Raw genomic sequence first — 13148 nt, 5'->3', positions numbered from 1 at the left:
CTTAATGAATGTGATTATAGTTCTACATATAGTACTAACATATCTTTTCAAAGAGCAAATTGATGTGGAATGGTGGCACTATCTACATCCTTCTTGAAACAAGTGAAATTCCATCCTTTAGATAATGATTTAGGATATCTGTGCACTATGAAAATGAATAAACCAGTCCTTATCCTTTTTAATTTTTTGCTCCCTTTGTGGTCATTTTTAATGAATGAGATATAAACACACAACAAAAAGAAAAAGAAAAATCTCACTGACTTTGAATGGTTATATAAAACTAGAGTTTGAAGAAATTCCAAGAATGAAAAGAATTATAGGTTAGCCTTACAAATTGTCAGCTGCCCTAGGCCAAACATGATTTATGTTTGCAGTAAAGGATGCAGTTTGTTTCTTGTTCTGCCCTAGGATTCCATCTTTCTTTTAGTAACTGTGACATCCCAGTTCCATATACATAAACCCATCTCTGTCATCAGCAACTTTGAAAGAGAAAAAGCAGAGCTTTGCAATGTTTAGATTCTAGTAAATTTTCTGTACTCATTTTATTCCAGAATGGCTTGAATGATTTTTTTTCCCTGTAAACTAAAAATCAAGCATATTTTGCTTTTAACAGAGAAAATAATTTGAACACAAGTGAACAAGTTCATTATTTGTTAATTAAGATAAAGAGGGTATATTCTTTACTAAAATTTATAATGTCTATTACTTGGGAATAAATAGATATGGAAAACTTCTTGTTAAGAACCCCTTTGGAACTGGAATGCCCTATATTCTTAATGACTTCCAGAGCCAGATTTATTCCTCCAGTTTCTTTCCTGTTGAAATCTCATTAGAGAAGATGGCCTATTGTTAACATTTCCACTACAAGTTGCACACCTAATAATTCAGAATATTTAATAATTAAATGAACAGTATAACCAAATAACTTCAAAACAATGTGAAAACAATTGACAAAGGGCATTATCCTATAGCATCCAATCCAAGATGAAAGACGTCACCATCCCTTTAAAAATATTAGATTGAGCTGGGTGCCAGTGGCTCATGCCGGTAATCCTAGCTACTCAAGAGGCTGAGATCTGAGGATTGCAATTCAAAGCCATCCCAAGCAGGAAATCCAGTGAGACTCTTATATGTAACTACAAAATAAATGGTTGAAATGGAGCTGTGGCTCAAGTGGTAGAGTCCTAAGTTTTGAGCACAAAGAGGCCCAGAGATAGCACCCAGGACCTGAGTTCAAGCTTCAGGACGAACACCTCACAAAATTTTTTTTAAAAATAGAGGAAGGTACGTTGAAATTAACTATGGATTGGAGAAAACCAAGCAATAACAACAGACAATCTTCAAAGTACTCTTATAATTGAGAAGTGGTAATACTCTACACAGTGATTGGATATGCTTGTTCTGTCTTTGTGAAATGTGACACACACAACTTATTATCCTAAATTTATAGTAACCCTACCTGATTTTGAAAGATGGAGTTTTTTGTATTATATCATTTTTAAAATAAAAAATCTTGCAATGACTAGACAACATGTAACATTAGAAAATGCACAGTCTAAATACTGGGGTGTCGGGCTCCCCTCTTCACCCTCGCGTGTATCACTCCCCATCCCACCAGGCGGAAAAGCTGGAGTGAGGCCTGGTGTGCAAACGTTGGGGGTGTGTTGTCGCAATACGCCCCTCCTCCCCTCAGTCCCTTAAAGAACGACACAGGACACGAGTGCGGGCATCTCGGGGTGAGCTTCTGGAACTCCCACCGGATTTATTTGGGGGGGGGGTTATATAACAGTAATGGCGGCAGGAAGGGGAGGGATTAACTGCATACTAGTGATAGGCTGACAAGCTGCTCATCAGATGATGTCACAGAACTTCCTCTATGGGAGGAGATCACGGCCCACAGAACCGCCCTCTTGGGCTCGGGCTGGCACCATTACGATATCACACGTGGCCGAGGCGGAAGGCTGGCTGGTTCGGCTGCCTCTTCCAGTTTTGGACCCGGGAGGAGGTGGGACTGGCTAGCAGCCAGCAGTCCCAGGTCTTAAAGGTATAGCCATCTCCTACATCTCCCTCTTTTTTGTTTTTTGTTTTGTTTTGTTTTTTTAAATTAGCAGGAGATGCTGTAAACATATGGCATATGTAGGCATGAGGCAAATGTTGACATAAGATATATATGGGGCTCCTTCCACAAGGGAAAGGGTAGGTGAAGGGGCCATCCATTTGGCTCAGTCCGGAGAAATTGGAGTCCTTAGCCCGTTTCTGCACCACTCAAGATAATGCAGGCATCATTCCCCTCTTCTGGCGATGAGGCAAAAGCAGCTCGAAGCTTTGGCAACTCTGTTGGTTCACAAGTGGTTAGTAAAACATTTTATCGTAAGCATTAAGGCAAGGTGCTATACCCTTACGCCTACTTTGTAAATATTTTTATCACAAACACTTAAGTAAGGTGTCTAAACCCTCACACCTATCTTTGTCCAACATGAACCCCTAAACTCAGCAGCAGGGTGAAAGGCAAAAGGGAAACAACAAGGTAATAATACTCCATTCCAATTTTCTGCAAGGCTGCGGGCAATATTGTCACAGCAAAACATTGCGCCAAGGGACGCCAGGCGGGGTCCAGAGAGCAAGCAGGGCTGGCACTGGTCCACCGCTAATGTACATAGGCAGGCTTTGCACACTTCCATGGAAGAACAGGAAAAAATCCACCACAATCTCTGTTTTCCTAGAGAGAGAGCAAGGAGAGACATTTCTCCAGAGCGAGTGCTCTGGGCTTAATTTCCCAATCTGGAAAGGCACATACAATGCTCCTTCCCTCACTGTTTTGGGAATATTTAAATTTTTTGTGTAAATTTAAGATATTAAATGTAAGCATAGCTGTCCTTAACTAGTCATGGGGGCTTCCCTGCCCCCTTTTGTTTTTTTGAAAAAAAAAATGACACCGGAGGGCACCAGGCGGAGTATGGGCGGAGGTCATTTCTTCTGAAACTACTTCCTGCTGAAAGGGGGCGAAGTGGTCAGGGGCCCCTGATTTGCCTGGTACCATCCAGTGTGGTTGGCAAAAGTCCTCATTATTACCACGAGAATGGACACTAGGGCCAGAGGGTGCCATGGTCTCCTCTGACCAGCCCCTGCAGCTTGGGCACATCAGGAAGTTCCCAGGGCTGGGGCCTTCAGGGTCCAGGTCTGTGTTGGACACAGCAGTGCAGAAGGATGATGGCCGTGAACTGCAAGTTCCCAGTTGGTGACCTCAGTGAGGGATGTTATTCTGTTAAAAGAGACTTTTGAAAAGGTCAGGCAAAAGTCTCATAAATTCATAGGGCTAGTTAACATGAATGGCATAGGAGAATATACCTTGGGCATAAGCCAGGGGTGTTCCATTTGGAGCATAAACCCAATTGTGGCCAATTATAAAGAAGGAGGGCTAGCTGAAGAGAGTGTTTAGGGATAGCGGTCCGGTTTGGAGTAGCCAGTCAAAGGTTAAAATAAATATATATACATATATACAACCGGCAGAAAAAAGGAAAATGGACAGGTAACTATTCCTCCTGATCTCCCAGCTCTGATTAGTTTTGGAAGGGCAAGGCAACTCCGTTCAGGATGTAACACCATTCTCCTATTACTCCTCTCCATATCCCTGTTTCCTGGACAGGCTGAGTCCCAGGAGTTCAGGCGCTTGTGGCTGGGATGGCATGCTCCCATCCGCATTCACGGGGTTTGAACTCAGGGCCTGAGCACTGTCCCTGAGTACTTCTACTAGAGGGTAGTGCTCTGCCACTTGAGCCATTGTGCCGCTTTCAGCATTTTGCTGGTTCTCTTGAGCCAAGCTTCCAGTCTGGCTCTTTGCTGGTTAATTGAGAGATGGAGTTTTAGAGAGATTTTCTTTTGCCTGGGCTGGCTTTGAACTGCATTCTGAGGAGTTCTAGTCATAAGTCATTTTTTAAAATATCCAATTAAGCAACGAGGAAAGCAACAGGAATAGAGTTTAACCGGTAACTTGTCGAGAATTGACCAACAAATACTTGCCAAGGTTTTGCTGTAACACTTAGAGAACATGAAATCTATGTGCAATCAATTTAAATCATACCATTTAAACTTACTGGAAAGTGGAAGAGAACACAGATAAATGACAATCGAGGGAAAAGGGTTAAAACAATGTAAAAGTCTCAGCTTTAGCAGTGGTTGTGTCTTCCATCCCAAATTAGCAGACTACATGCCATGCGTGATGGAGTCAGGCAGGAGAGATGAGCTGGATCTGGGTGAGGCTGTAGTAAGATCTCAGAGACACCTCCAGCAACATTGCCTGTAAAATTCTACACAGACTGGTTAAAGACATTTAAAATTCCCCAGCATTTCCTGGTTGATTGTTCTGAGTATTCTCTGGCTGTTGGAGGCTGATGCCCTTCTGGTTCAAGCAGAGTAAAAGGATTTTTCTAATCACAAAATCCACACAGCTAGCTCACATTTTTTAACCTGTATTCTGTGAAGCAAAACCTTAATTTGGGGTCAGGAAAATTTAGGTTAATAATCACATTTGTATAAAACAATTCTGATTCCTCAATCTTAAGAGTTTATGAGATAGACTTCTGGGAAGACGGAGGAGGAGCAGCAGAGCCCTAGATGAGCTCCCTCCGACATCACAGTTTTCTCGCCCCATAGAAACTTTTACTCCTAGAAAGACAGCCAGAGTAAGTTCTAACAGTACAGGGATTCTGGCCAGGAAGGAAAATCGACTTTGCTCGTCTGAAAACACAGATTTGAGCTCCAGGCGGCGTCCCACCGCCGCGCCAGTGACAGCGCCAGCACAGCGCCCGGCACAGCGACCCGCACTCCGCGCGGCTAAAGCACACAGCGTAGACCAGGGAGAAATCCTCTAGATGGCGGCTGAGCATGGACGGGCTGAAAACACAGAGAAAGCGTGAGTACCCCACAAAAGATATTCTCGCTCGCTCCCACAGAGCAGCTTCTGGAAGGTAGCCCTACCCCCACTGCCAGAACAAAGCTCCATCTTTGCCACTGGCATAGGGTCAGACCAGATTGGAACTAAAGCGGGCCTGGGGAAAGCAAGGACAAAGGAGCCATCTTTGAAAAGGGCAAGCGGGACCGACCAGAGAGAGACAGCTCTGCCCAGGAGAACGCCCCCTGCCCAGGCAGGCGGCTCCTTCTGGGCTGCAGCTTAGCCGGAGGTGCCCCGCCCTGCCCGCCGGAATTTCTAAATTTAAAGTGAAAGCGGTGAGCAGCTACAGGCAGCACGGAAACACCAGATGGGGGAACAAACAGTTCCTAAGACAGTTAAAAGGTCCCGTCACAGAGGAAGCCCAATTCCCAGCCCAAAACGGAGCTGAATTCCATAGCCAGCTTCCCCCAGGAGGCCGCCCCGCCCATGAGGGAGGAACCTTCCCCAGGCAAGCAACTCTTATCTGGGTAAACCAGGCCAGAGGGGACCCGCCCTTCGGAGACCACAGCCTATTCAAAGCCTGGCATAAAAGGCCGCGGCCCCACAGCAGACAGAGGAGCCACAGTTCCCGAGACTGCTCATGTCCCCATCTACAGAGGACGCTCAAGGCCTACCTATAAGCTGTACGAACCACAGAGACCCAAGATTGCACCAACTGGGGAGAAGGTCAGAACAGATCCACCCCCTGCAAACTGAAAGCAAGTCAAACCAGCCAATCAGGAAAATAGACTGCAGACCATCGCAAGGAAACCAGAGACTGTAGAAAGACCACCCAAAGAGGACTTCATTTTTTTTCTTTTCAAACATTTTTAAACTTTTAAAAATTGTTTTTTAAATTTTTTCACATCTGAAACATCGTTGGGTTTTTTTTTGTTTTGCATTTTTACCTGTTTGTTTTATCAATTTTTGGGGGATTTTCGTTTTTCTGTTTTTTTTCCTTTTTATTTTTTCCTTTTTAAAATAATTTTTCTGGGCTGGGGATATGGCCTAGTGGCAAGAGTGCCTGCCTCATATACATGAGGCCCTGGGTTCGATTCCCCAGCACCACATATGCAGAAAACGGCCAGAAGGGGCGCTGTGGCTCAAGTGGCAGAGTGCTAGCCTTGAGCAAAAGGAAGCCAGGGACAGTGCTCAGGCCCTGAGTCCAAGCCCCAGGACTGGCAAAAAAAAAAAAAAAAAAAAAAAAAAATTTCTGTTTGGTGCATCTGTCTTCCAGTATTTTTTCGTTATTTCTCTCTTTGCATCCTCTTTCTTTAAAAATTACTTTCCTATGAATAACACCTCCACTCTTTTCTGCTAACTCTCCATTGTCTATCATTTTAACCTTCTTCTTTCTACTGATTCTACTCTTCTCCACATTTCCACGTCACTGAAACTAAACCAAAATCATCACCTCCCCCAATAAATTTTACTCTATTCCCTTTACTACTTCTAACTTACCCTCCTGAATTACTGCCAGGACCTATTGGTTCCATTGACTCCTGGTTATTGGGTAGAGGGTATCCCTGCTTAATCTGAGTGAATCAAAGGGGTTCATAGAGAAGGCCAGTCCTAAAAGAACTTAATATAAGAACAAGAATTGTTCATAGGGTTGTAACAGTAAATAAGTAACTACTGAATACAGGGCACAGGATTGGTTGTTATATTGAAATTATATTCTTTAGGAACACCAAATCTAATTTTATATACAAGTATACAAGGTATCTGTATATAATTGTGAACTTCTAAGATTTACACAACAGTGCTTGGTAAGGTCTGCTTTGGGTCTTAAACGGTGCTCACAGGTGCTTGTAGATTGGCATTCCCAATCCAAATGGGCAGAAGAAACACAAGAAAGATGGCAAACAATGGAGCCTTTTCTACCACTCAAAACAATCAGGAAACAGAGCAGTCAATCAAAGACTAGAAGAGAACCCTCAAAATGCTCTACAAAGTCTACTGATAAACATGTTAAATGAAAAGTTTGAATCAATAAAGCAATCCTTCCATAAAGTAATAGATGATTTCATGGCCTCAACAAATAGAAAGATAAATGAACTTCAAGAGTCAAATGAAAAGATAGCTACCTAGGTAAAAGATTTGAGAGACAGCAATAAAAACCAAATTAATTAAGTAAAGAAGTCCATGCAAGACCTAAGGGATGATGTGGAAATCATCAGGAAAGACCAGTCAGAAAGAAAGAGATTCGAAATCAAGTAGCTAGCCTGCAGTCTCGACTAACTGAAGCAGAGGATAGAATCTCAGGAGCTGAAGATTCCCTAGAATCTATGAAGATAGATAAAAAATCCTTACAAATCCAGACCAATCAACAAAACGGATCGCTACAGGAGATTCAAGACACGATCAGGAAGCCCAATTTAAGGATAATATGTATTAAGGAAAACTTGGAGAAAGAAGTTAATGGGATAGGCAACCTATTTAACAGAATATAAGCTGAGAACTTCTGAAATATCCAGAGGAAAAGGCTTATACAGATACAAGAAGCATTTAGAACCCCAAACCGACCAGACCAGAATAGGACATCCCACCGACACATAGTGATCAAAACAGGATCAGTAGAGTACAAGGAAAGAAAACAATCACATATAAAGGGAAAGCAGTAAGAATGACCCCAGACTTCTCATCAGAGACCTTGAAAGCAAGGACAGCCTGGAATGAGGTACACCAAACACTAAATAAAAATAACTACCAACCAAGAATACTGTACCCAGCCAAACTCTCATTCATAGCCGAAGGTCAAATAAAAGTCTTCCACAGTAAGGAAAAACTGAAACAATATATCTCCACCAAGCCAGCTTTACAGAAAATCCTCAAAGATATGCTATACAGCGAAAATAATGAAGATCCCAATACAGACAGAGAAATGAACCCTAGATAGGGACATCAGATCAAGAAATGGGAAGACACGGCTTTTAACAAGATAGTGATAATGAAAGGAACAAACGGTCATCTCTCAATCCTAACTCTCAACATTAATGGACTTAATTCTCCAATCAAACGACATAGGCTCCTAAGTTGGATCAAAAATCAAGATCCATCTATCTTCTGCCTCCAAGCGACATATCTATCTAGCAAAAGTAAACATCTTCTAAAAGTGAAAGGCTGGAATCAAATCTATCAAGCAAATGGCCCCCAAAAGCAGGCTGGAGTTGCAATCCTAGTATCAGACAAAATTGACTTCAAATTCAAAAAGGTAAGAAGAGACAAAGAAGGTTACTACATACTAGTACAGGGATCTCTCTGCTACAGGAAGATATAACCATTCTAAATATCTACACACCAAATGCAGGAGCACCCAACTTCATCAAACAAACACTACTGACTCTAAAAAAAACTCATAGACCCAAGCACGTTGATAGTTGGGGACTTTTAACACTCCACTATCACCTCTGGACAGATCAACAAACCAAAAACTGAACAAAGAAACCACAAAACTAAATAATTACATAGACCAACTATACTTAACCGCATCTACAGAATATTTCATCCAGCAACAACACAATACACATTCTTTTCAGCAGCACATGGAACATTCTCCAAAATAGATCACATCTTAGGGCACAAAGAAAATCTGTACAAATTCAGAAGTATCAAAACCATTCACTGCAGTCTCTCAGACCACAATGGAATAAAATTAGAGCTCAACTCAAACAGCCACCGCAGAAAATCATGGAGACTAAACAACACACTGCTGAACTATCAGTGGGTCTTTGAAGAAATTAAAATGCAAATTCAAATGTTTATGGAACTCAACCAAGAGGAGGACACAAAGTACCAGATCCTTTGGGACACAGCAAAGGCAGTACTCAGAGGAAAATGTATATCTCTGAGTACATACACCAACAAACTGGAGAAACAGCAACACAGTAATTTAAGGAAGAACCTTAATTTCCTTGAAAGAGAACAACAAGCCAAACCCCAAGTCAATAAACAGAAGCAAATAATTAAAATCAAATCAGGATTAAATCAATTAGAGACGAAAAAACCATCAAAAGAATCAACAAAACAAAGAGTTAGTTCTTTGAAAAAATCAACAAGATAGACAGACCCCTAGCAAACCTGACCAAAAAACGAAGGCAGCACACTCAAATAAACAAGATAAGAAATGAAACAGGTAACATCACCACAGTAATAACCGAAATTCAGAAAATAATAAGGGACTATTTTGCAAACCTTTATGCCAACAAATTCGAGAACTTAGAAGAAATGAATGATTTCCTAGAAAAAATTCATATCCCCAAACGCAACCATGAAGATTTAAACCTTCTAAACAGACACATATCCAGTATTGAAGTAGAAATGGCAATAAGTTGTCTCCCATCCAAGAAAAGCCCAGGTCCAGACAGATTCACTGCAGAATTCTACAAGGCCTTCAAAACAGAACTCACACCAATATTTCTCAAACTGTTCAATGAAATTGAAAGAGAACATTCTCTACCAGACTCATTCTATGAAGCCAGTATAACCATCATCCCAAAACCAGGCAGGGACTCACCACAGAAAGAGAACTACAGACCGATTTCCCTGATGAACATAGATTCTCAACAAAATTCTGGCCAATCGACTTCAACAAGTCATCAAAATCCATACACCATAATCAATCTGGATTAATCCCAGGGATGCAAAGTTGGTTCAGTATAAGCAAGTCAATTAATGTAATCCACCACATCAACTGGAGCAAGGTAAAGAACCACATGGTTATATCTCTGGATGCGGAAAAGGTGTTCAATAAAATCCAGCACCCATTTATGCTAAGAGCCCTGGAAAAACTGGGATTCCAGGGAACATTCCTGAATATAATCAAGGCCGTTTATGGCAAACCAACAGCAAGCATAACTCTAAATGGGGAAAAACTAAAGCCATTCCCTTTGAAATCAGGAACAAAGCAGGGATGTCCACTCTCTCCCCTGCTCTTCAACATAGTACTAGAATTCCTAGCCAGAGCAATTAGGCAAGTAGAAAATATAAAGGGGATCCAAATAGGAAAAGATGAAGTTAAACTTTCTCTCTTCGCAAATGACGTGATCCTATACCTAAAGAATCCCATAGACTCTACCCCCAAGCTAGTAGAGCTGATCCAAAACTTTGGCAAAGTTGCAGGATATAAAATAAACCCTCAAAAATCAACGGCCTTTCTCTATGCTAACGACCCGAAGACAGAGGCTGAAATCAGGAAAGCAACTCCTTTTGCAATAGCCCCAAAAAACTTAAAATACCTAGGAATAACCTTAACCAAAGAAGTGAAAGACCTCTTTGATGAGAACTTTAAAAGCTTGAAAAATGAAATTAAGTCAGAACTAAGGAAATGGAAAAACCTCCCATGCTCCTGTACTGAGAGGATTAATATAATCAAAATGGGAATATTGACAAAGGCTATCTACAAATTCAATGCAATACCCATTAATATCCCAACATCATTTTTTAATGAAATAAAGGAAGCAATCCTGAAATTCATTTGGAACAATAAAAGACCTAGAATAGCAAAAACAATCCTAATTAGAAAGAACGGTGCTGGAGGAATTACAATACCCAACTTCAAGCTATAATATAAAGCTATAGTAATAAAAACAGCTTGGTGTTGGCATCGGAACAGGCCTGAAGACCAATGGAACAGAATTGAAGGCCCAGAAATGAACCCACAGAACTACGCCTACTTAATCTTTGATAAAGGAGCTAAAACAATAGTTTGGAAGAAACATAGCCTCTTTAACAAATGGTGCTGGCAAAACTGGTTCAACACATGCAACAAACTAAAACTAGATCCTTACATATCGCCCTGCACCAAAATCAATTCCAAATGGATTAAAGACCTCGAAATCAAAACAGACACCCTGAAAACACTAAAGGAAGGAGTAGGAGAAACACTTGGGCTCCTTGGCACAGGACAGAACTTCCTTAACAAAGACCCAGAAAGGCTACAAATCAAAGAAAGGTTTGACAAATGTGACTGCATCAAACTGCAGAGGTTCTGCAGGGCAAAGGACATAGCTCGCAAGATAAACAGAAAGCCCACAAATGGGAGAAGATCTTTACCAGCTATTCAAAGGACAAAGGCCTCATATCTAAAATATATGAAGAACTAAAAAAATTACCTTCCTCCAAAACAAAACCGCAAAGAACCAATAGCCCTCTCATCAAGTGGGCTAGAGACTTAAAAAGAAAATTCTCTGAAGAGGAAATGAGAATGGCCAAGAGACATATGAAAAACTGCTCTACATCACTGGCCATAAAAGAAATGCAAATCAAAACAACATTGAGATTCCATCTCACACCAGTAATCATGTCATATATCAAGAAAACTAACAATAACATTTGTTGGAGGGGATGTGGCCAAAAGGGAACCCTACTTCATTGTTGGTGGGAATGTAAACTGGTTTAGCCACTCTGGCAAGCAGTATGGAGATTCCTCAGAAGGCCAAATATAGATCTCCCCTATGACCCAGCAGCCCCAGTTTTGCATATCTAACCTAAAGACCACAAACATGATTACACTAAAGCCACCAGCACAACAATGTTAATCGCAGCACAATTTGTCATAGCGAGAATCTGGAACCAACCCAGATGCCCCTCAGTAGACGAATGGATCAGGAAAATGTGGTACATATACACAATGGAATTTTATGCTTCTATCAGAAAGAATGACATTGCCCCATTTGTAAGGAAATGGAAGGTCTTGGAAAAAATTACACTAAGTGAAGTGAGCCAGACCCAAAGAAACATGGACTCTATGGTCTCCCTTATTGGGAATAATTAGTACAGGTTTAGGCAAGTCACAGCAGAGGATCACAAGAGCCCAATAGCTATACCCTTATGAACACATAAGATGATGCTAAGTGAAATGAACTCCATGTTATGGAAATGATTGTTATATCCCAGTTGTATCTACTTTCAACGTCCCATGTATATCTGTAGCTTCTATTATTGATGATGTTCTTGTATCACCTTCCTGTGGTTGTCACTACACTATCTCTGTAATCTTATCTGAGTATATTGGAAACCGTGTATACTGGTTTTCGAACTAGGAAATTGAAAGGGAATACCAAAATTGGGAGACACATGGTAAAAAAAAAGACAAACAACTACAAAAACCAATACTTGTAAAACTGCTTGGTGTAAGTGAACTGAACATCTCATGGGGGGAAAGGGAAAGGGGAAGGAGGGAGGGGGATATGAGGGACAAGGTAAAAAACAGTACAAGAAATGTATCCAATGCCTAACGTATGAAACTGTAACCTCTCTGTACATCTGTTTGATAATAAAAATTTGAAAAAAAAAGTTTATGAGAGCACAGGAGAGAAAAATGAAAAAGTAAAATCTTAATTTATACCAAAGAATTGTCAGGATCAGATGTACACTTGACTTTTAACACACTGGTTTTACTTCTTAGACACATTTGCTTGTACCCAAACATGTCCAGTTTTGGTTTAAAACCTGTTTTTGTTTCGCTTTTAAGTTTTACCAACAGATAGACATAGACATACCGACATTCAGACAATGTGCATAAACTTTGAGCACTCTTAAAATTGTTGTTTTTTTTTTCATTGACCATATAAGTTTTCTGGAATTCCAGTGGCAAATGATATTATTTTGCCCATAATAGAACCATGTGGTCAGATAAAAAAGCAAGAGAAACCTTTTCTAGGAAGTAAAAACTTTCACTGTTTATCTGGCAAGGAAATGAAGAAGCCACATTTTGAAAAAACCAGTTTGGAGACAGAACATGAACAGAACATAAACATGTGGCATGGCTTAACACAGCAAGATATCTTTAAGTCCCTCCCCAGCCCAGAGGGATTGCAAGGCACCCCCCTGAAATACAAGGCCACAATTACAGAGTTCAGAGTTGGGGGCAGGGTCACTGGGAGCTGGAGACTCCAAGTCCCTGCCCAGCCTCCAGGAATCTGGCATGCCCATCACTGGGGCGAGGTCCCCCTGAGCTGACTGGGCCCCACCACTCCTTGCCAGGACCAGGACCGGGCACATGAATCCTGCACAACAGCGCCCCCGGTGGGGGCCGGGGCCCAGAAGTGTTGGGAGGGAACGTTGGCACGCCAGGTCGGGTTCCTGCCTGCTGCCACCGCCCAAGGCAGTGCAGAGCCCAGGTTGCCCTCCGCGCCTGCCCACGCCCTCCGCTTCCGCTGCTTTCTGGGACGCCACGGGCAGAAAGGGGGAGAGGCGAGTACAGGCAGCCAGTCCA

This window comes from Perognathus longimembris, chromosome 28, assembly GCF_023159225.1.
Source record: "Perognathus longimembris pacificus isolate PPM17 chromosome 28, ASM2315922v1, whole genome shotgun sequence".
NCBI classification, from domain to species: Eukaryota; Metazoa; Chordata; class Mammalia; order Rodentia; family Heteromyidae; genus Perognathus; species Perognathus longimembris.
The sequence above is the reverse complement of the archived record's forward strand: the minus strand, read 5'-3'. Positions refer to the sequence as shown.